The sequence below is a fragment of the Ambystoma mexicanum genome, chromosome 1q (genome assembly GCF_040938575.1).
Source record: "Ambystoma mexicanum isolate Mex_15411 chromosome 1q, UKY_AmexF1_1, whole genome shotgun sequence".
Classification (NCBI taxonomy): domain Eukaryota; kingdom Metazoa; phylum Chordata; class Amphibia; order Caudata; family Ambystomatidae; genus Ambystoma; species Ambystoma mexicanum.
Window position 1 is genome coordinate 1,031,783,970 of NC_090922.1, and position 21,240 is coordinate 1,031,805,209.

General features: G+C 45.1%; 1 protein-coding gene across 1 annotated transcript in view; it reads left to right on the forward strand.

The window, feature by feature from the left end:
• LOC138559946 (atrial natriuretic peptide receptor 1-like) overlaps positions 1 to 21,240 on the forward strand; it is a 556,750-nt gene that overhangs the window by 290,418 nt on the left and 245,092 nt on the right. The window lies entirely within an intron of this gene.

Below are 21,240 nucleotides of genomic sequence, written 5' to 3' on the forward strand. Positions count from 1 at the left end.
CGGAGACATGGCACTAAAGAAAACTTACCATATTTCAGATCTACTTTACATAATTGGGCAGTCATGGTTCCGACCTTTGCATCCAAAAAGGTTCTGAAATTAGTTTTAGCACTTACCCCTCTCCTTTCCCCCTGCACTTCTGCACTTGCATGATCTGAATAACACAAGGCCTAGTAAGATCATTTGTCTTGTCCTCCCTCTGTCTTCACCCCTTGTCTTGTCGCACCTAAAAACCCTTGTACAGGCGCAACATAAATGGCATATCATATCACGTGGGTGAGCCTGCATTCATGATCAGTCATGAGGTGGTGGTTAATTGACAATTATATGCAAAATAAACGATACATCTCTATCTATGTAGCAGTGCATATGGTACAAGCAAACAGGGGTCTGAGGGAAAAGGAAAAGCTGAGGTCAGACTAACTCACAAACGTCACTCGATCCCAGATAGGCTGGCACCTCTGCAAGGTCTTCCACTCTTGTTCTGGGCTATAATGTTATCCCTCCCTGCGCCTTGCAGCACACACGAATCATGCAACCCTGAAATGAAGGTAAGAAAGCCCAACTTTCTTATCTTTCTTGACCGATCTGGGGTTTAACAGGTTTTTGATCAGCGGTCCGAAGCTGGATGCCACCTTGGAATTCAGAGGTCTTAAGGCTAGGGCATTTGGGTGCTATAACTTAGAATTGGGACTGGTGGGGGTCGGAGGCCCGAGCCCTCCTTCTCGTGGGATTATATCATGCAAATATGCTCAGCCCTCCTCCCGTGGCCATGCAGGGCACATTCTTCCCAGAGCATGAATAAAGGCAACTTTTAAGACAATGAAGAGTTTATGGATCTCTGTGACTGTGGCCTTTCTCATCAGTGCCCGACATACAACCTATTGCTTTCCTCATGTTCGCAGCCTAGACCTGTGATGCTGGTTGCTGCACTGCATTTAAGCCTTATGTTTCAATATGGGTGCTAATATCTAAGATGGCTTGTATTCCCGCATGTGTACTACATCTACGAAGAATGCAATAATGTGATCATGTAGAAGCCTTAAAAGGTACTTCCCTCCTTCCTGGGCCCTTATATTATATCTCGCGGTCTTTGCCTTATCCTGAACCACTTGAGGGTGTGGGAAGATCGTCTCTCCTTCCCAACAGCTAGATGATTTTTCAGGACAGCCCCCATTCCAACTGGCTTGCATCTGACACTCCGTATTGGTGGTTCTAGTTCAATTAATGGCATTCATGCATAGAGATGAATCTCCCACAACCACCTGCTTTATTTTGGATATGTTGCAGTTGGTTTAATTGGTTTTGGTTTAGTCGTTGATAGTGATTGTTACAGCAGTCTAGGTGAGAGAGGACAAAGGGTGTGGTTACCTCAACCTTCTGTGTCCTTTACAAATAGGGGGCATTCTCTTAAGGGAGTGGAGCTGGGTGTGCAATTATTGGGGTAACAAGTCTATTTTGGGATGTAGTGAGAGCTAAGTGCCAAAAATGGTAGCTAGATTATTTACTTGGTCCAACTGGGTGGGTGCCATAACCAGAAGGGGTGGCCATTTGAAAGGTAGTGTTGCCGGGGTTGGGATGCCACAACAAGTAATCTCTATTTTAAAGGCATTAAAGCAGAGATTATTGTCTATGGTCCAATACTGGATTTGCAGGGGGAGTTTAGTTATATGTTGATTGTTGCCATCAGGATCAGTTTCAATAGAACCTAAAATTCAGATTTTGAGAAAAGTTTAATAATGTCTGATGAGGCTTAATATAAACATTAAATAGCCATGGATATAGAGCCCTGGGCAGCACCACACTTTAAAGGGAAGATTGAATTCTCCCATTTGTTACTTCAGGGTGCTTTCATCCAGGTAGTTGGTGATCCACTCCAAGGCAGCACCATCTGTTCCAAACAGACATTTTAATTTTTATATAAATAATTAATCAACCACATCCACTGGGATGGCAGCCTTGGGAGATGTGGATACCTGATTTGGTAGACTAGACATTAAAGAGTGAACCTTTACTAAATGTGGAAACCCTTCCTCAAACTCTTCCGAGACGTATGCTTTGCAGCGAAACCTAAGAGATGCTGGTTTCTCCACATATGTATACTCTGTCACCGGAATTGATCTGACTGCCACATGAAGAGGTCAAGAGTTTAAGTCAGGAACATGGTGATGACTAATGGCAATTTCTTTGACTAGCTTGGTATTCAATTTAGTCCGTTGGGTAAAATGGGTAACATGGGGAAAAACTAGGATAAAAGGTGAATTAACTCATCTGAAGATGTGGGAGAATTCTTAATCTTTCTCAATGCTTTGGCAACAGGACATTTAGCCCTGCCCTTAAAGTATACAAAGCACAGAGTTTAGTGTTGTCCCTTTATGGGGAAGAACTATGGTTTTTGGGGAAATATCCCTCTGCTGTCCTGCTGCCAAATTATCTCTGCGTGGGATAATGAGCACCCCTTTTCTTCCACAATTTCTGCTCTTTGTGTGGTGCACGTCCCTGTAATTCTACAATCTGTTTCACTGGCAGTGTATCACCTTGTTACCTGCGTGTGAGCATCTGTTTGGGGCAGTTGTAATGTCTAAAATATTAAGGAAATATGCTGCCATTTTGGCTTCTGCCTCTGCGGCTTCATTGCCACAGGAAATCCTTTCTACACCTCTTGTATGCATGGAACACTTCACCACAGCGATCAATGAGGGACATTCAAGTGTGTCTAATAACCTCTGTGGCAGTGGCTCATGCTGTACTGGTGTCCCATCTGCATAATGGAATCCCCTCCTTTTCCAACATGACAGTCCTGAATGTACGGTTGACGTCACATAGGCATAGTCAGAATACATTGTTACTGCCTCATGCTTATTTGATATTTGATATTTTGATATTTGATATTTTATTTCTATCACGCTCATGCATAAGTGTTTCAGAGCGTGACAAGTTCAGGGAGGGGAAACAAGGGAGAACAAAACAACAATCTTACTAGGCCCAGTGACATTGAGAACGAGCAAGTGCATGGGGGCGGGGGAGGGGAAAAGTGCAAGGAAGGGGGAGAAGTGGAAAGTGCATAGAAAAAGGAGAACAGTGCAAATAATAAATAAATAAATAATAAAAAGCAACAAAAGTGGCAGTGCAGCCAGCAAGTGCTGAGTTTAAGGCAGCAGACAGGGTAGGTCAGATAATTGCAGGAAGAAATATGCAGGAGGGTGGCAGGGTGAGCAGGAACCTGGGCCCGGAGGACAGAGGATGGCCAGGTGCACGGTGCCAAGAGAGAACAGATCAGCAAGCGAGTGGGGGGGGGGCAAAGGCAGAAGGAAAGAGGAAGGTCTTGAGGTGTTTCCAGAACCGGAGATAGTTCTACTCAAGTTTTAGAGTGGCAGGGAGGCTGTTCCAGAGGGAAGCCCCAGCCGAAGACAGAGATCTACCCCCCTAGCTCGTTTCTTTGAAAAACGACTGACCCTGAGTGAGTTAGAGGAGCGAGGAGCACGAGAGGGGAGGTATTTGCGGAGGGATAGCTGAAGGTATTTTGGACCCAAGCCCCAGAAAGCCTTGTGGACAATGCAGAGGGTTTTGAATGTAATCCTTGCAGTCCTGTTCTGGATTAGTTGCAGAGGGCAGACAGTAGAGGCAGGTAGATTTAGAATGAGGCTGTTACAATAGTCCAACCTAGAGAGAACCAAAGCTTGGGAGACAGTGAGCTTCTGGGGGAAGGAGAGGAAAGGCAGAGTACCTCTGAGGAGGTGCAGAAGTACGTTTGACTTCATGCACTAAAATCATTGCTACTAATTCTGCCGCTTGTGCTGAGAAATGCACTAGTATTCTTACACTTCTCACTATTTCAAAACCTCTGCTTTCTTCTTCTTTCACCTTGCCACCCCACTATACCTTTCTCCAGAACTTTGGTCTATTGTCAATAAACCATCAATAAAGCAAATTATACCCCTTCCAAGGGCAATTTCTTTAAAATGGGGCACAGCATCATAATAATCAGTGTAAGTAGTACAAATATGTACAATATCAACCTCCTTAACTGGCTCTGCTATGTACCTTGCAAGATTCGGTATGCAGCATCGCACAGTTTTTATTGATGGATTTGATATTATAACTTCATGGCCTGATGCTCTCTCTGTAATCAATGTGATTTTGGGCTTTTCAAGAATGTCAAAAAGAGCATATTCAACATATAATGTAACTTAACAGCCCATGTTATACTGAACAACTTCTCAATCGCAAAAGCCACTGCAGCCAATTCTTGCTCACATGAGTAATGACCGCTCATCACTGGGTCTAGGATCCCGCTGTAAAATGCCAGGTTGTATCCTATTGAATATGTTTGTGTGAGAACAGCCATCATCACAACTCCATTTGAATGAGATAACAGAAACAAGTCTTCCTTGCAATCTGGGATCCCCAACACAGGACCTATACTTATTGCTTCCTTTAATTCATCAAAAGCACCTATCCATACAATGTCACATTTGTCTTTCTGTGCTTCCTTTAACCCCAAAAACTGCTGTAACTCCTTTATTGTGTTTGGCCGGGGCGAGCTGGTAATAGCTTCTGCCCCGTCAGGTGTCACCATCCCCCCTCGTTTGGCCTAGATATAATACTTCTTCTTGACAGTATTGCACTGTCTCCTATTCAACCCTTTTTCAGCCAATACTGTCACTAGTTTCACAGAGTCCTTCCTGCACTTTTCCTCTGTCGTGCTGTATATCAGCAAGTCATCCACATACTGTATGATTGTGCTGTCCGTCTGTAAATTTCCCAAGTCCATCTGCAATTGTCACGACCCTCAGCCCTGATCCCCACTGGCAAGCCCATTGGCCAGGTGGAATCAGGGCTCGGATCACTAATAAGGCCTGGCATCCACTTCTCAGGCCCTCTTGGGGCCAGTCCTGGTGCCTTTGGTGCCAGACGCATCAGTAAGGAAAGACATCTGCTTGAGGAACTACTTTATTTATGCTTTCAACCAACATGCAGGCATCCATATAACTTGGTTCCTAGAACCAAGCTATGCGGTCTAGTGTTTTGGGTGTGGTGGCCTAGGGACTACTTTACCTGGACTACTTTACAGTGGCTATTTAAACCACACCCGAACAGACAACACGCTTCGCGTTACTTTGCTTCTTGCAACATGACGCTCACCGTGTCCAGCTTTCTCACTAGCCTGGTGAATTCCAGACCTGCAGAAAAACTAAGAACATCGTTAGCAGCAGAATCTTACCTGCATTCATCATCCTTCACTGCTCGCAGCTCCTGGGCAGCTCTGTTGGTGGAGTTCACCGCCCGGATCGAAGGAACTGAGAAAAGGAGAAAGACTTCATTAAAGGAGGTAGTGGAGACATTACAACCACAAAGCGCTTAAAGACTTACCTGGTTGGTTGCTTTTCGGCTGGCATAGCTCCAGAACTCCATCTGCGCTGGGAACTCACCGCGACCTAAGAAAAGAGAAAAGCACAGGTTAGTGAGGACAAGACATTGCTGCGCTACGCAAAGTGCCTCCTTACCGCATCATATCGCTATAGCGCGCCATCATCTCCCGGTGAGAACCAGCATATCTAGTTCTCCAAGCGGGCACTCCACGCTCTAGGGAAATAAAAAAAGAGACATTTAGAACAGAGAAAAGGCATGCAAGACTTGCGACGCCATCAATCGCAATAAGACCTACCTGAAAGACACTGCAAGGGCAGCAGTCAGTGAAGTAACTGGACCGCCCGCGCTCACAAAAGACAACGCGCCCCTGCCCAGAGAGCAGGACGGAGAGCCCACCGATTCCGACAACCAGGTGAGAAGAGAACCTGGAGGGGCTGGCAACACAAGGGAGGTGGGGGAAAACTTACCTTGGTCGCCCAGTCCTAATATAGTCTTCATTTCCAGGCGGAATCCCATCGACACCGAGACCACACCAGGGAATCATTGGGAAGGGCACCAACGACCAACTGGCTGGGTGGCGTCCCCGTGGATACCCAGTGAGCATAACAGCAATACCTTTTTGAAAACATTGGGAGATTCACTGTACCCTTGTGGGAGGCGACTGTGCTGTAATCAGATTCTGTGATAAGTAAACAAGGTCAAATAGTGTGAATCCTCATGCAGGGGATGGAGAAAAAAGCATTTTCCAAATCAATCATTGTGAAACATTGGGCCATCGGTGGTAATATTGTGGCTGGATTTGTTACCAATGAAAATTCTGCCTGAGGGTATTATTCCACTGTGCATGATATGCTGTCTAGGAGTGATTACTCATTACTATCAACTGAGTTGGTCCCTAATGTACAGGGTTGTGAAATTCTACCACGTATGTTGTCTGACGATTCCCTAGTTTTGATGCCCATAGGTCGCAACTCACTGCAGTAGCTTTGCACTCTGTGGCAGATGGCATCATCCATGCTGCTGGACTCTGGGTTGCTAGACACCCCTCAGGATAAAATGGACTACTTCTTTAGAATTAACACAGGTTTAGTGTCCCAGTGTTCCATGGTGTGGGAAACATTTAAGATTTGGATACAGGGTGAATTGATATCAGCTACTGCGGGGACTCTTAAGACAGTTAGGGCTGAACTGATTAAGGTTGAGCTGCAGCTGAGGCAGCTGGAAAACGAATATGGGTTGACCAAGGACAGAGGAGCCCCACTGGGTGTGATTAAGGGGAATTTGTTGAAGATTAAAAACTTGCTGAAAAAGAAGTTAGATATATAGCTAAACCCTTAAAGTTTAGAGCATACAGGGAGTCAGTGAGACCAGGCCGGATATTGGCCCGGGCGGTTAGAGTGTAGAGGGAAGTACAGGCTATTACTGGCATTTGCGGACCATCTTGGGAGGTAGTTGTCACCAACAATGAGGTAAACAAGGTGTTTAAAGACTGCTATGCTAAATTATATGCCAACACAGATGCATGTACTGCTACTGCCTTGGAGGAATACTTGTCTGATATTCAGCTACCTGAGCTTCCCTACAAGGTCAGAATAGCCCTAAACAGTCCAATAACGATTGAGGAAGTGTGTGAGGCTATAGCTGTGTTGGCTTCAGGTAAGGCACCTGGATCGGACGTGCTTGGGCTGTAATTATACAAGGTAACTGGAGGGTCAGCTCATGGAGAAGTGGGAGGACTTTAGAGCTAATAATACTTGAAACAAAAGGGATGGCGTCCTACCACTTACTTTTGGTCACTTTACATATAAAGTTTTGTAAAGGCTGAGTTATTCAGCATCCCTTTTGTTTCAAGGAATTATACAAGGACATCAGGCAAACTTTGGCAGCTAGACTACTGCAGGTGTGGGAGAAGTTATTGGAGGTTGGGGAGTTACCACCCTTATTCTATTCCATTCTATACCATTCTATTGAAGCCCAATGAACCATCGGTGGACGTGGCCTCCTATAGGCCCCTGTCCTTAATTAATGTGGATGCAGAGATTTTGCTAAGATACTTTCCTCCCGGCTGGCTGCTCCCATTCATCACTCACCTTGTGCACCCTGACCAGTCAGTGTATATTCCCGGTAGGTCCACTACGCTGAACCTCCGGTGGCTGTTTTGCATTATGTCACAGATTAATCAGCATGCCAGGGCGGTGGCGGCCTCCCTGGATGCTAAAAAAGCATTTGAATCAGTGTTATGGTGGTATTTATTTGAGGTCCTAAGGCGCTATCAGCTTGTGCATTACTTTATTAATTGTGTGCTTTTGCTCTATTGAGGGCCTGTGGCCAGGGTTCGCACTAATAACAATATCTCACTGTTGCTGCAGTTGTGGAGGGGTACTCGGCTGGGATGTTTGCTATCCCCCTTGCTCTTTGCTCTTTGCTCTCATTGCACATTAGAACATCACATGGGCATAGGAGTATCTGCATATCAGGCCACCCGCAGGTCATCTCGTTATATGCAGATGATACTCTCCTGTATGTCAGAGACCCGGAGGTTAACCTGGGCCCCATGATTGATACCGTCCATGAGTTCGCCGTATATTTGGGATATAAAATCAATAGATCAAAATCAGACTATTTCGCTCACAGATGCTACGATTGCTCCACCAGATATATTGGGGTTCAAATGGGTTCCTGTTTGATTTCTATATCTGCGTACAGTGATCTCCAGGCTGCAGAAATCCTTGTATTCCAATATTCACACAGGATACCTGCAAACACTTGGGGCTAAACTTAAGGTGTGGTCAAAACTTCCTCTTTCACTATATGGTAGACTCTCGTTGCTCAAAATGATTGTGCTTCCCAAGGTGCTGTATTATTTTTGTAATGTTCCCATATGGCTGGGGAGCAGGCCTCCAGATAAGGTGCGCATGAAATTCTTGTAAATACGACAGCTTTATTATTTTCCTGTGTACATTTACACACAAGTTTAGAACAGAGGGCCGTGCAAAGGTCAGGTTACTTTATAGAAACCAGAAGGCGTCTTTTGATTTGTATCTACATGGATGTAATTGCAAGCCATGAATAAACACCTCTGAAACAGAATTTATTTTTTCTGAAGCCTTTCAAAAAAAGAAACTGCACACAGAGTTAAAAGGAATGGTTTCTTTCCATTCCACTTCTGCTGTGTTGCTGCTCATGGAGCAAACAGAAGCACTGTGCATATTTCTTTTCTTAGCATTTTAGGATTGTAAAATTAATAAGATGGAAAACTTGCAATTGAGAATTAATATTTTCTAACAAATTATGCTTTGTTTTCCAGTGAAAGCAAACCAGTATTGCACAATTGTATTTTTCAGAGTTCCTGTGCTGTGTGCATAATCATGCAGAGGCAGATAATTTTTACACTTATAATTTAATGTACTCTCTTATAAAAACAGTGTGTAAAATGACGAGTATGCACGGTCTAATTTACATCCATTCAACCTTGCAGTCAATGGGCTACATTACTATAAATAGTGGCAACAGAGTCTTTGTTCAAGGGTGAGTGTCATTACACCACTCCCAGGTGTTCTAACCTCTCAAATCTTCAAGACTATAATTAAAATATCCAAATCCTGACTCTCCAGGAAGTTCAAATGCTGTCCAAAAACAAACAAATGAAAGTTACATTTGTAATTGAAATGGAAACTCAGCAAAACCTGTCCCTGTGATAATTCAGATAGGTATTTAACTTTATGTAGCGATTCATACGTGGTTTGTCCAACATCTAGGCACTGTGATTATTATACATCAGTCGATACTCGGACCACTGAAAGATGTTAGCCAATAAGATAGCTCAGCCGGTTGAGCACTCGTTGCTGCGATCTGTGCATGATCTGTACTTTGCATGTTCGAATCCTGGCAAGGCCAACTCAGCCTTTCAAGGTCGGTAAAGGAGTATCAACTTCGGTTTGGTGATAATTGTCATAAATATGTTCTATGTACAGCGCTTTGCCAGAAGTGCTTTATACATAACAACTTGACCATGGGATTGGATATAGAATTTAGCATGGAGCCCTTGCCTCTCTGCACTGTTGTATCATAATCTTGGCATCCCATTAGGTAGTAATAGCTCCAGGAAATGAGGACTTTCATTAAACATCAAAAGACAATTCGGCTATCGAACCTAAAACACACAATAAAATTCATGCTTGCTTTACTATGTAATTGGCTAGGTTTTTGTGTTTTCAACATTTAAATATATACAGGAGAGATAAAATGACCAGATCTTAGAGAAATAATGAAAGGTGTATTCTGCCACAATGCAGAAAGCTGCATAGTAATGATTTCCATACAGTTTTTGCACACGTCGACTGTAAGTCATGTACATTTTACTCTCTTGCAAATGAGAAGTCATTTTTACTCTCTTGAAATCACATTTACTCTCAATGTTTAAAAATAGGGAGTAAAATACTCCCACCTCAAAATCGTATCTGGAGCACTGCCGGGGAGGGAGTTTTTCACAAGATTGAGGTCACTTGCACTGAAATTTATTTGCGGGGGTGGGGCAGCTAGGATTAGCTGGGAACAACTCGTCAAATCTTATGCGTGGGGGAGGCTGGCCGCACCAGATTTTGAACTCTGGTAATCCTTTATAGGTAATGTGGTTCATGTGTCCCGGGAGCGATATGGGGCAGCTCCCACAAATTTACAATCAGTGAATTTTAGTGACAGGTATGTGGATTTCTGTTCCTTTGACCCCGTACACACTACAGTTAATGCATGGACCAGAATATATCAGAGATTGGCACTCACTGCTCCCTATAATGGTGGGTCCCGCTATGGTACTACCCAGGTCTGCCACCAATGTACGATGTGGAAATACACAGGGTATGGGGGGTAGAGGAACAATGGAAAATTGGTGATATGTTTCCTGACAGTAGATTTCTGTCAGTAGACGAGTTTCGGTCCATGCTGGACGATGGCTTCTTAAAACTATTGCAGGACTACCGGATCCAGGCTACTGCCCGGCGGTTGTGGCTGCCCTTTCCGCTTGAACCCGAGACTCATAAATGCATTATGGCGATCAAGGTGGGGGAGAGAATAGACACATGGTTTCCAGGCTCTACTGCCTAATACAGGCTGGGAAGGGGTGGAAGAACAAAGTCGGCCAGAAATGGGAGCGAGATCTAGGCACTGAATTGACAGATGTGCAGTGGAGTCGATATTGCCTGCTGGCTAAAGAAGTATTTATGAATGCCAGATACTGGCTGATACAGTTCAAGATACTTAATCAATTATATGATTCCCCCTCCATAATTGCTACGATTTCTCCAGAGGAGACTGGTGCATGTGCAAAGTGTAGTTTTTCTCCTGCCAACTCCAATCATATGCTTTGAGATTGTCCTCCTGTCAGTTTATATTGGTGGAAGGTGGCTGAAATTTTGAATGATATTGTGGGGTTTCCGCCTGTCATGCCTCTGTTAAAATATTTGCTGGGAGATATAGGCAAAGTGCTGGTGGGTACCAGAAGATTCTTTAATCTGGCTTGCATTGTGTCCAAAAAATGTATCCTCCGGCATTGGAAGTCAGCGCTTGCCGCTACTTGTGAGGAATGGCTTAAAGACTTGGGGCCTCATTACGAGGTAGTGGTAGTCATGGTGCTACTAGCACCATGGCTACCCCCTTACCGCATTCTGGGTCCAGGTTGGCGAAATAGGGACTTACCGGGTCTTTCCAACCTTGGAGGACCCGGTAAGTCCCCATTCTGAGAACCACTCCCCATTCCCATTCGAGCCCCCATAGGGCTCGAATGGGAATGGTGATGGAGCTAATAACAGGCCCGCTAATAGGTGGCCCGTTATTAGCTCCCTGGTCCCTTAGCGGCTCCCGCTAAGGGAACTCATAGTAGGGCGGTAAGGGTTTACCGGCACCGGTCTCCTTACCGGTGCCTGTTAACCCTTACCGCCCACCTCGAAATGAGGGCCCTGATGTATACAAGTCAGAGGGAGGAGGCATTCATTGCTTTGCTGACCATGGCTTGCTGGGCAAAAGGCATTTGGACTCCATTCCGCACTTACCTGGCTCAGAAGGAGAGTCAATGGATGGGGTACTGAAGAGAGTCTGCATTGATCAATTTATTAGGAATTCACCATCTGGGAGGTGTGGTGGATGACTGGCTGCTCATGCTGGTTAATGTACAGAACCTACTCATGTCATGTTGCTACTTGTATGTACTTCCATCTGGTAATGCCATGCTGTCTGTCTGTTGTTGTTCAACATAAAGTTTTAAAAAAAAAGAATTAACGTCTTTTCCGTCAAGTTTGAGTATTACTTGCCCTCCTATCCGTTTATCTGACACAATTGTTGTCCCTTCCCATTCTTCTTGCATGCCTCTTGCCCCATGACCATCTTCCTCTGCTTCTGTTAGTGTTCACTTGCAAACTATGCCATCTGTCATATTCTACTTGCAGCGATAATGCTCTTTGCTTGTTCACCTTCTCTCCCTTATGCTGCTGTCTTCAATATACGCTGGGGTAGATATTTAATTTCGGTATATCCTGCATCCGCCTTTAATGGGTATAGTCCCTGTACAGTTGAAGATGGAGCACTGACCAGAAGAGGAAGAGAAAGAGCCGTGAGCAGTGTGCACCCTTCGTCATGCTGGTTAATCATCCATTCTTTGTTGATCAGTTCCACTATCTCTTCCTCGAACATTTTCCACAGCTCGAGTATTCTTAGTCTGTTCCACAATACTTTTCCCTTATGCGTGACATGCAAAGTGGTACACATGTGTTGCAGCACCTTTTTCGAATGAGTGCCATCTTGAGGCCAAGGCATAAACTTCTTGCCGGCTGTATCTAAGTAGTACTTTAGTATCTTGTTTTTGTATCTGGGAAGTGACTTACACAAATGGACAATGGGAGTGTCCGACATGATAGCAATATAAAACACAATTTACCGATAGTAGATAAACCACACTTCAACACTCGCTCACCATTGCATCATACTTTTTCCTACCCTTGCCCTAAAAGGTTCTTCTACAACATAAACAAACGCATGTCTCTCTCGGAGACCACGTGGCCCAAAATCCTTCTCCTGAACAGTACCACAAAACTGATGCTCCCACTCTGATCCACTTTTTCTTGATTTCCTTGTTAACAACACAAATTCACTCTTCTACTAACACAATAAGACACCTCTATTTCCCTATGCTATACCACAACAAAACAAAATGTCGCCAACACTCATTAACATAGATCAAAATACAGCTGTCTTCCCATTATATGCAGGCGAATCCTTCTATTTTTTTCTCTGCCCCTAAAAGTAGCTTACCCCACAGTCTTTTGCAACCCTTGTCAGAAGCTTTCTCTTTATATCTCATAAATCAATAATACACAAAACACAATATTCTCAGTTTTGCTGTACACAGTTTATACTCACATCTGTGGATCCCCTGAGGGTGTTCAGCGTCAAGTCCCCTTTATCTGCCTGCTCCACCCTCCGTGCACAGCAGGGCAGCCTGTGAGACCGGGCAGGACTTTGTGTCAATCGGGGTACCTGCCAGACTCTCTTCTTAGATGTGCGTTATTTCCATTCTCCACAAGCTGCCCTCGCTTTCCGATGGGGACAACGAGGAATCCCTAGGGATGGGCCAATTTGCCAAACCAGCCTAAAAAAACGTACTCAATAATGGAATACTCAAAGTGCACGGTACAACACAGCTTTACTCAAAACACAGACCAGCAGCTGGGATAGCTACAAAGAGTGTGATCAGATTTTATACTAAAAAAAATAAGACAATGATGTCATAATACGATATTAGTTACAAAACCTATGAGTGGTTAGGATTGGTTAATATCTGAAGATATATATAGATAACATAGGCGTTAATTTCCTCATTGGTTTAGACCTATCTGAGAGATCCTCCTGATCCCAACCTATCATAGATAATAGTATCACTACATCATTATACTGGCCACTAATTGGCTCTTGTTAATCATCAAGGGCAGTGTGGCAAGAGGGATTTCTATTGGTTGACACTTTACTCACCAACCTTGGATACTTTGACAAGATATCAAAATACGGGAGACACATAGGGTATGGGAGAGAGAAGTCCATGCTCTACACTAATTCCAATTAAAAGTGATCCCCATCGTCCCCAGCCCATGTGTACGATCTGTTCCTTTGTATTTGGCCTTGTGCCTCATCTCGTATCTGTGTGTGTGCTAGGGAGTTCAGCAGGTGTCTTCATCTGTACCTGGCTCATAATTAATAGCTAGTGTTCTTCATGTCTTGGTCATGTGTTAGTTGACCGTGTTGGAGAATGAATGTCCTCCTATTGACAGTGTTTTTAGCTAATTCTAACATGCATGTTGTGCTCATTGTGGCCACTGGAGACACACTTCATCTATCCATGATTATGTCTTTTGGCATACTGATCTATGCACCTGGACATCAATGACTAGCTGTGCTCTCTATTGAGTCTTTAATTAGCTTGGGAGTCTATTGCTTCTCATCCTCGGAACTGTTATTTCGTCTCTGCATGTTGCATCTCCATTACTCCATTTCTTGCATCTGACCTTGGTCGCTTACTGCGAACTACTGACTGGGCAGCTTTGATGCTTCTAAAATAAATGTGTTTTCATGAATTCAGCATCTTGTCCTAGGCCTTGCTAGCTTTCAGGCCTGCTGCAACTGCTGTACTAGTAAAATGGCTGTACTTCTGCCCTTCATGTCTCCATATTAGAGACCTATATTTGTGCCTTGTTCATATTACGTTCACCTTGCGCATCTGCCATACATTGTTTTCCCTGCCTGTGTATACAACTTCTTCCGCTGCCTATAATTCCATCAGTCATATCAGTGTAGTGAGTCCTTCTCTTGGTATTTAGGAATCCGCCTCCCTTCTATGCTATAAACAGCACACTACTTGTACTTTCTATTATCTAACTCTAATCCCTACTATTGTCGCACAACCTAAGTAATTATTTATGGCAGAGGCATATACATTGTTTAAAATATTGTTTCTTAGAACATACCTTAGTTTTTCTAATCCCTCACCCCTAGATTCATGGGGTGGTAGAGCTGCCTTAGCTTGTATCGTTTCTCACCTGTACGGTAATGGTGAGGAGTAGGGGCAGTAATTGGTACTTGCATGTTTATCTGAGTTGGAACAGTAGGTCATACCAACATATTCATCTGACCCATTACAATCTGACCTTATCACAGGATTGCAAGTGGTGGGAGGTGGTGCAAATCTCAATTTTTGGGGTCCATGTGATTCCATGGGAATTCTGCCAGAATTACTGTGCAATTCTGCCACTGTAATTCCACCAATTGTTTACCTTAAAGTGTAGGATTTACCTCCAGCATAGTGCTGGAGTTAAATCCTCCACTTCAAGTCAATCTCGGAATTTGGTAGTTTGGTAAAAATTGTGGTAATTCTATAAAACACAAGTGGGGGCAATTCCAATTAAGGCAACTTTTTTTGCCGCACCACCGAACTCATAATGAGGCCCTTAATCTTTTATTTTATGATAAAACACATTTGGTGCTTTGAGGGATCTCCCATGGTATACCATCCCTGCAAATATCCAACAGTTAGGTCGTCTCAAATTCCATCAGTCCCAGAAGAAGCATCACTTCTGAAAAGCCTGTAGGTGCAGCATAGCAACTCTCCCCTTTAAGAAGTGTGAACAAGCAATACACATGTCTGTACATTGAAGTGATCAGCAATGCTCTCTGAAGTGGCTGTGGGAAATATACCTGGACTTCATTTTCTAAAACCTTGTGAATTGCGCAAAGGGACCGACTATTTTTTCCCTTAAGTGCAAAAAGGTCCCCACCATGCAAAAACTGGCAAAACTCAACTATACTACTCCCTTTTTTTAATATATTACAGGGAATAATGTAAAACATCTTGGCCATTGTTATTGTAATTGTTATTGTATTCAAGGAACATCTGTACTTTCTACTACTGTCAATTTTGACAAAACTTGGTTTTCACCGAGTAAAGTTCAAATAAATAAAATAAAATAAAAAAAATATATTACAGGGAATAATGTAAAACATCTTTGCCAGGCACTGATATGGGAGGCAGAATTTACAATTCTTTTGTGAATGCGGCAATTTTAACATGGAAACCTGGGTCCACCGAATTTCTGTGATATATTTCACAAAAAGAATCGATGTTGCATGTAGAGGACCGCTTACACGTATGTCTTTATTGGAATCGCTTCACCTAAAATGGGTGGCCACATTTTCCAAATACTGGAACTCTTCATAGGGGGTGAAGTGGAAAGAACAAAGGGAGAGACTTTATATGGTCCAAGAGGGCAAATGCACGCCAGGGACCGCTGTGTGTTAGGATTGGAGGTTGGCGAGGCTTCATTTCTGAATGGAGCAGTCCTGGTGGTGGTTCTTCATGGCAATAACAATCTTCACCATTTAGATTTTGGGATATGCCGAATATTGGCGATTTCTTATAGCTATTGCACACATTAAAAAAGGCTCATGAGAAAAGTTAAAAACAGGTAAGGACTGACGTGAAGAATGGGAGAAAAACAGAGAAATCTAATGTTACTCATAGAGCATGTATCGTGCCAAACATAGGACGAATGGATGAGTCCATAATAATGTAAGGTGTAGTACTTGATGCCAGATTGCCACTGCTTCTAAGTACTGTAATAATAGTACCGTTGCTCACTTTAATAGTACACAATGAATTCATTTTGGAAGGGCGAATAGCTGAGTTGGCCCTGCTCGGATTCTATCTTGCCCAGTGCAGCCTCTCCACTGCCAGGAGCAATCGCTTTACCCATGAGCTGTCACTCGCCCATACCATGATGCGCGCATAGTTCCAGTCCTGGTCTCACCTTTAACTGATCATTGGTATTGTCACGTCGTGACGTTACCAACTTTGCCTCTCCCACATCGTTGTGTGGGCAGTCTTCAATTCGGTTCAAGTTACTGGAGAGTGACACTGGGAAGGGGAGAAGTCAGGACGAGGGGGGTCACGTGGGTTCGGCAGTTAGCCGTTATGTTGTGAAGAAATAAAGACGTTCCACAGTACTCTCTGTGTCCGTGTGTTAATGGCCTAGTCAGTGCCTACCTGGTGACGAGTCCTGCTGAGCCGTGTGCATGGTCTGCACTGCGTGTTGCACACTGGCAACAAGGATAGTGTGCCTGGAGCACCAGCCGTACTCCTGTGAGGACGCTGACTGGGAGGGTGCTGTCGGGAACATCATACGCGCGTCGGTGCGCCTCAATGCATTGTCGGTGCAACTCAGTCTTTTCCCTCAAGAACCCATAGGTACGGCCCGAAACAAAAGCAAGAAGTTATAAGCCCAGCAACGTTGTTATATGCCAAGGCACCCCCTGAACGTTTGTGTTCCCTCAACTGCACTCTTTGAAGAGAGGGGGAGGAAACAGAGCTTGACGGAGGCCCAGCACCATTACAAAGAGGTGTGGCAAGGCAGCCGGGCCTTGCGCAAGCTACGCACATTAGCGCTGAGAAGAGAGGGGGGACACAGGGTACAACAAAGGCCCAGCACCGTTATAAAAGTGGCGGGTCAGGGACGCCCAGCCTCGAGCAAGCCACGTGCATTAACCCAGGCCCCTCCGACACCCTTGCAGCACAAAATAAATCACTTCAAAGGGGCAGCATAGCCTGAGGGGCGATATAAGCGCACAACAGCCCCCAGAGAGGGAAAATCCAGTTGCCCTGGAAAAAGACAAAGAAATAAATTGAACTCACCATGTCCAGACTGGACACGTGGGTGCCAGCAAGCGCAGTTCATACCACCTGACAAGGGGCTCTTCACCCCCTCGCCACCTGACGCCAATGCTCCCAGAGTAACCTAACAGCACACCATGTCTGAGGAAGATGCCTCGTCCACATCAGGGGACCTCAAGTCAGGCTTCCCCATGTGCAAGAGGAGGTTCCCAAGTATTGCACTTACCTCATGCCTTTGACATATGAGACACCAGCAATTTAGGCCTCAGATGAGCGACCTGGCTATGGGATTTCAACTTCTACGTAGGGGTCATAGGACTTAAAGATGACACCTGGCTCAAAAACACGCTATCCATGGCAGTGGGACCAGCCGTTAGAGACATTGTAGCAGAATGAATCAATCTGGACACCACTTCATACCAAGCCCTGCATACCAAGTTATCAGAATACTTCACGCCACATACCAATGTTGAGTTTGAAAGGAACGTCTTTTACACTACATGCCAAGAGAAAGAGTCCTTAGATAATTTTGTAATGCGACTGCGCATCAAACTGAAACACTGCGAATGTCATCGATACTCCAACCATGAGGCCTTATGATCCCAGGTGATAGCTGGGTGTGACTCCCAGGCATTACAAAAGAAGTTCCTTCAGAAACAGCAGTCGCTCAAAGAAATTATCGCCCTAGCACGCATGGAGGCAGCAGTAGAATACCAATTAGACAACTTGGGCAAAGTCACATATATTCAAAGTCCACCAATCTAGAAGCCGTCAACAAACTATTCACGTTACCAAACCCACCGCCCAGACGCTCCGATGCCACATGCTACAGGTGCTGGTACGAATACCCTCAAACAGGAGACTGCCCCGCTCTGGGACAAAAATGTGCCGCATGTGGGGGCTACGACCACTTCAGGGCCATGTGGAAGAATGCCCCCATCAACCCCACCAGCCAGAAAAGTTTTTAAGGACAACGGAAGTCAGCACCTACAAGCCCATGCGAGGGAGGACCAGACACAGACCTTAAATGGCAGCGTCAAGATGAGCAGGACTACAGGAAAACATACTCATGAGAAGAATACAGGCATTCCGAAGCCTCCCGACACAGCAGGTGCAGGAGCTATGTCCGCTACATTGAAATGTAGTTGCCCTCCAGTAACAATTCACATCATCGGGTGAGGACCAGCGGAAGAAGGGGTATGTGTGGGCTTTGAACAACAGCGCTGCAACCCAGCATAGCCTAATCCTAACCATACAAGTCAATGATACGCCACTGGACTTTCTCATTGAAACTGGCTTCAAAGTTAATATAACTAGTGAGGAGGCATACAACACATTTGCAAAGGTGCCAAAGCTCAAGAAGGCCACCGTCGACATCTACCCGTATGGCTCCACCACGCCACTGCCATACAAAGGCATCATCTCTGCCAGGTGCACACACAAGGCCCATGACACCAAGATACAGTTACACGTCCTCAAGACGGAAGCCAACAGTGGCTGTATACTCAGCTTTAAAACTGCAGTGGACATGGGACTAGTCCATATAATGTACCAGATGATGGCCCACAAGTGCTTTGAACTGCCAGAAGACATCAAAGTGGCTTTCCCAAACTTATTCAGTGGACTAGGGAAGCTAAAAAACTGCAAAGTCCAGTTTCATATCAACACAGAGATCAAATCTGTCACCCAACAGTACCAGGGCATACCCATCAATATACAAAATCAGGTGGAGGAGGAAATTAATAAACTTATAAAGCAACACGTCATACAGCCGGCAACAGGTCCAACTCCATGGGTGTCCCCTATAGTACCCGTCCCAAAGAAGTCCCTGAATGGTTCCATCAGACTATGTGTAGACATGTGAATGGTGAACAAGGCCATAGAAAGAGAAAGACACCAGGCACCATCAATAACTGATATGATACACTTAATGCATGGTGCCAAGTTCTTCTCGAAGCTGGACCTTAAAAAGGGTTACCACCAGATCGAGATTGCGCCGGAGTCCAGATATATTACCAATGTTGTCACCCACCTGTGCCTATTCCAATACAAGAGGCTCAGTTTCGGCATCTTGCCTGCCGTAGAAATCTTTCAAGAGGAGATCCACAAGGTCTTCCGACATGTCTCGAACTGTCTAAACTACTCGGATGACATGTTAGTATACGGCAAATCAAAGGAGGAGCATTACGCTGCCCTACATAAAGTCTGCTCAGTGCTAGAGGCAGCGGGACTGACACTCAACCGAGCAAAGTGTGAATTCAGACAAGGGTCACTCTAATTTTTCGGCCACATATTTTCTGAGAAAGGCATGAGACCGGACCCTGGAAAAGTAGCTTCCCTCACCACTGCCCAGCCACCACAAAATGTATCAGAACTACGTTATTTCCTCAGATTAGTGAGCTATTGCTCCAGATACCTGCAGGACTATGCGTCAGTCAGCAATCCTCTCCACCTGCTCACACGGAAGGACCAACCTTTCGACTGGTCGACAAACTGTCAACGTGCCTTCAAAACCAACTGCGACAACATTGCCAAGGCAGACGACATGGCATACTTTGATGCAGCCCGGTTGGCCTGGGCGCAATATTGACACAATGCAACCACGCTGATCCCACTGGAAGACTCCTAGTGGCCCTTGCAAGCAGAAGCCTCACAACAACTGAACAAGTGTACTCTCAGGCAAAGAAGGAGAGCATAGCAGTGGTGTGGGACTGTGAGTATTTCCACAACAACACATTCACGGTCGTCACCGACCATCGGGCCCTTCTAACAATATTCGGCGACCCCAAGGCGAGGGTGCCCCCTCGGATAGCCAGGTGGGGACTACGGCTACAGTACTATAAATGTAACATTGTGCATCACCCAGGGAAAGAAAACAACCCGGCTGATTACCTATCAAGACACCCCACGGGTCCATCTCAAGCAAGTCTGCCTTTTGCTGATGCTTACATCAACAATATCATACATCACCTGCAACCATTACATGTGGATTGGGCCCACATACAGAAAGAATCAGAAAATGATAAATCACTCGCCATAGTGACTCACTGAATCCGAACAAACAAGTTGGCACACGTCAAGCATCAAGCTAGGCTAGAACAGGAGGCGGTGAGAGATGACATAAAAGAACTGGAACTAGTGAAAGACGAGCTAACGGTGGTGGATGACTACATCATCATGAAAGGCTGCAAGATTGTCATCCTACCGTTACTGCGTGAATGCTTCATCACGCAGTAACGGTAGTCACCACGAAACGGCTCCTACGTCAGAAGGTGGGGTTCACTAAGCTGGACACTTTGGTGGAAGAGGTTGTTGGTAGGTGCGGCACATGAGCACTGGTAGCTCCCCCGCCGCACCAACATCTGCTACAGATGTCCCCACTTCCAAAAGGTGTCTGTGAAGAGTTAGCGGTGGATTTCTTTGGTCCATTGCTAAATGGAATGTACGTAGTGGTGCTTATCAGCGAACATTCTCGTTTCTCGGATGCATATCTCATTGACTCTACGGCAGCGACATGCGTCATCCCAGCACTAGACCGAATGCTATCTGCCTATGGGATACCGAAGGTCATAAAATAAGACAATGGGCCCCCATTTACGAGCCACGACTTTGAGAACTTTGCCCGGTACATGGGATCCCAACACCGAAAGATAACATCATGATAGCCCCAGGCCAATGGGATCGTCGAACGGTTCATGGCCAACATTAAGAGAACTCTAAAGACAGACAATTTAGTCAACAAACCATTTGAGCAGACACTATATCAGCTTGTACGGGAGAATCATCACAATCCCCAAAGCACAACTGGCATCAGCCCCCCCAACCTCATGTTTCAGCGAGTCATAAGGACCAGGCTGCAGGAAGCCCGAATTCCACCACAAGTCACTTCCCTCGAACAACAGGTTCAGGTCCGTGATCAGGAACAGAAGGCGAGAATGATGGAGAGAGCTGACGCCTGGAGAGGAGCAAAGGAGTGTGTAATAGAACAGAGAGATCTGGTGGTGGCGTGCCACCCGAAGGCCAGGAAAGAAGACTCAACATTCGCACCGGAGAGGCTAATGTGCCCGGCAAGAAGGGCACAATGGTAACCGCCAGTGGAGATCACCAACAATCTATAACGAGGAACTCATCCCAATTCAAGAGACTCCTGGGTTGCATACCTA